Consider the following 3,867-nt stretch of genomic DNA (forward strand, 5'->3'; position numbering starts at 1 on the left):
CGAGAGGACCATGAACCAATGGTTCTCAAGGACGCAGCCCAAGCTTCACTAAAGTCTTTGGCAAAAAAATAAGGACTCAGGATTGGATGGAATTCCAAGTCAGCTGTTTAAGCAAACTGATGCAGCCCTGAATGTGCTCTCCAGTCCATGCCGAGAAAAAGTAATCCCTTGCAAGATTGTATTCATGTTTAATAGTTATGATATTGTTTGATAACATCTACATTTTGTTAGGTCACTTTTTTGGTGTATGAACGGGTACAAATAAGGATCTCTTCCAGTCGGTTGGACAGGTTCCTGTCTTCCAAATTCTTAGCAGAGATGAGTAAGCATATCCAGCAGTGCAGCTGTTTGTTGAAACACCTCGGTTGGTTCTCTTTCAGTTCCTGGAGCCTTTCCCCCCGCCCGCATGGCTTCATTGCGGTTCACCCTGCTTTCTTCAGTACCATTCAGATCTGAATTCTGACCAGATCATATGCTTCCTCATGAAATGGTTCAGCATCAGCCAATTATTATTTTTTTTAGATTTAATACATGAGCTTATTTATTTGCCACACATAGAAAATTCTATTTCTGACTGGATTCGGGTTTGGAGGTAGAAGCTCTCAGAGAGGACAGCCTCCGTCTCTTGGCGATCCGTTCCTGGCGTTTCTCTTTGGCCTCCTTCATTCTCTTGGCCAAAAGCTTAGCTCCTCTGCAGCCTCCTCCTTATTTTTCTTTTTTTTAGCATGAGGACGTATAAAATTTATTTCCTTTATATATTGCTTCTAGAATCAGTTTTGGTTTTTCTGCTACTGTCCTTATTTTTCTCAGTGCGCTGTTTCTTCAGCGAAATGCAACGGCGCTGCAGGACGCGTGGAGTAACAAGACGCTGAATCTTGGGCGCTTTGGTCCTGGGTTTCTTGCCTTCTTTGTTTAGTGGCTTTCTCACAACATATTGAGGACAGACATCATATTCCTTGGAGAGGTTGAAGAGTTTGCGAATTTTGCTGGCTCTCTTGGGCCCCAGGGACGTGGCACAGTGGTATCAGTCAGTCCTGGGATAGCCTTCTCCCCTTTCTTGACAATGACCAAGTTGAGAACACTCAGATTGGCATCCACAATGCAACCCCGGACAGATTTGCGCTTCCTCTCCCCGGTTCTCCGTGGTCTGTAACAAGAGTGCCCCTTGCTCAGCAGCAGGCGAACTCGGCCATGGGTCAAGACACCCTGCTTCATGGGGAAACCTTGCTCGTTGTTTCCACCGCTGATCCGAACAACATATCCCTTCCACACGTCACCGAAAGAGTTAGTTAGCAGCAACTTCTGTGGCCATTCGCTTCTCATAAAACGTCTGAAGTTTGCGTTCATCGTCCACCTCAATGAGTTTCTGGCAACCAGTGGCTGGGAAAGAGATGTTCAGCTTCATGGTGAAGCAGCCGTCGGCCCCAGCAGCGCCACGAAAAAAAAGCCCAATTATTTTTTTAATTGAAATGTTAATGAAAATTTATAGAGACTTGGATTTCTATTCATTCATTGTTGCACATTTTCCTCCCTGCTCACCCCTCCCCTAGTTGGTTTTTCTCTTTGAAAAGTAAAAAAAACCAAAAAAAACCCCCTCTTTCATTATGATACAATACGCCCCCCCCCCCCGTCTACTCCACCATGCAGCTGTCATTCTAGACTCTTAAAATAATACTTAATCATAATATTCCTTTCAAACAGTTCTCTCCCTTATCAGTTTCAATGCAGTATACATTATTTATCCCATCTTTCTCCATCTCCACCCAACACTGATGTCAGTCCTGCTTTACAACAGTGGCATTATGCAGTACTTACCTGTCCTTTTGTGACTGAGATACTTCACTCAGCATAAAGTCCTCCAGGGTCACCACTTTGTATAATATTTCAGGAGTTCCTTGTTTTTCAATGCAGCATAGTATTCCATGGTGTGAATATACCACAGCTTCTCTATCCATTCATTTGTTGATGGGCACTTGGGTTGTTTTTAACTTTTTGCTATTGTGAGCAAAGCTGCGATAGACATGGGTGTGCATATCTCTGCTTGGCTCTGCCTATTCTTTTTGATACAGTGGTGTGTAATTCTTCCATCTCCTTTTGAAACTTACTGCATCATTCAGTATTTTGCCCAAATAATATTTCTGTATCAAAATTGGAGGTATGAATCCTTTTTTCACTTCTTTCAGCTTTGGAAATGCTGTGTTCTTCCCATTTGACCTTCCAACTCCTGGTCTCTGAACATTTTATTACAATATTTTATTTGTCCTCTCAAGGTGCCTTCAGAAGTCTGTCTGTTCTGCTTTCTAGTTTAATCATATCTTCCTTTCCCTTTAACCTCTATGTTCAAGAGCAAGTTTCAGAGTCTCTACTGATACTCATTTTGGTCATTTTACCTTTTCTGGATTTTTTAAATACCTTTTTACTTTTTTCCCCATGCATGATATCCTTGATTTTGTCCCATACCAATCAGGTCTTTAGTATATTTTAATGCTTGAAATGCTAAATTCAGCTGGGATATATATGCACAAGATAATATTACTGACTCTTGTCAGTAGATTTACATTCATTTTCTTCAGCTTCACCTTTAACTTGCACATGAGCAATTGATAATTTATCCCATAATGGGCCCCTGGACTTGTCCTCATATGTGTTTCTCCACATCTCCTCTATAGGTTTAAGTTATTCACTCTTTACACAATGGAACACTATGCAGCACACAGGAGCAATGATTTTGAAAATTATTACCTAACTTGGGAGGGACTAAAGAACATTATGCTGAGTGAACTAACTCAGTCCCACAAGGATAAATATTGTATAAATCCTTTATTGTAGAATGAGTATAAGGATACAAGAGGGATGGGAAAGGCTGGAAGCAGAGGGATGAAGATGTGCAGGGGGAGGGGAGATTAATCATGGGGTTGTACAATTTGATGGGTGGGGGTGAGGGAAATGTAAAGAATCTGTTCTCTAAAACAATGTATTTGAATTTTGTAAATAAACTAGTATATTAAAAAATGAATAGTAATAATAAAAAATTAGGTCCATTAGTGTAATGTAGTGGAGAAAATAAATTTGACGTGCTAGTTCCCAGTTTTCATTTGAACCAGCAGTTCTTGGGAGTGATAGTTTGCACGTGATAATACATGCATTATAAATATCAAGAGAAGTCCCCACAGGCGAAAAGACTCAGTTATGAGTGATCACCACACGCTAGTGGTTCTGGTTAAAATATACTCTCCCATTGCAGCCATCAGCATACCTGGAATAACGCACTGAGAGTTGAATTGGTCTGTGGGTCTCAGCACCCATAATGTTATTGGAACCCTTGGAGCTGAGCTACTTGGTCGCTCCACTCTCTGCCCTCCAAGGTACAAAGCTATGTGCTTGCAAGTGCTTCTCTGTTCGCTTCCTCCCTGTCTTTCCCACCAGTGCTCAGGATCAGGCTTCCAGGAGGAGTGGTTTTATACTTGGTGCTCCATTTTCTTCTTTTATAAGCTAGTTTATGTTTTCTTCTTTCTTTTCATTCAATCACCTGGGTCCAAAGGATGTGTTCTACTCCCAGTTCTTTCATCTTGGTGTACTGATGCTCCCCTTCTCAGTTGCTTTTGTTGTCTGTGAAGGAAAAGGTTATTACATACCACATCCCAGGGAAACTCCCCAACTCCCCTTACATCAGATCAGGGCTGTGGTGGGGATAAAGATGTGGCACCCTGCTGTTTATTTTCATCCCACTGACAGGCTTATCAGAGCATCGTATCATTATAGAGAAGTATTTTTGGAGGACATAATTCAAGCCATAACCTGTTTGTATGATTCCTTTTACGTAGAATCAAAGGGCAGGAAAGCTAATCTGTAGAAAGGAAAAAAAAA

At 41.4% G+C, this 3,867-nt stretch overlaps 1 pseudogene; it reads right to left on the reverse strand.

Annotated features, from left to right (window-relative positions):
• Positions 1 to 564: 564 nt before the first annotated feature.
• On the reverse strand, positions 565 to 1,405 carry LOC102875157 (annotated as a pseudogene).
• Between the last annotated feature and the right edge of the window lie 2,462 nt (positions 1,406 to 3,867).

This window comes from Elephantulus edwardii, unplaced genomic scaffold (assembly GCF_000299155.1).
Source record: "Elephantulus edwardii isolate Elephantulus edwardi_28Jun2011 unplaced genomic scaffold, EleEdw1.0 scaffold00004, whole genome shotgun sequence".
Classification (NCBI taxonomy): Eukaryota; Metazoa; Chordata; class Mammalia; order Macroscelidea; family Macroscelididae; genus Elephantulus; species Elephantulus edwardii.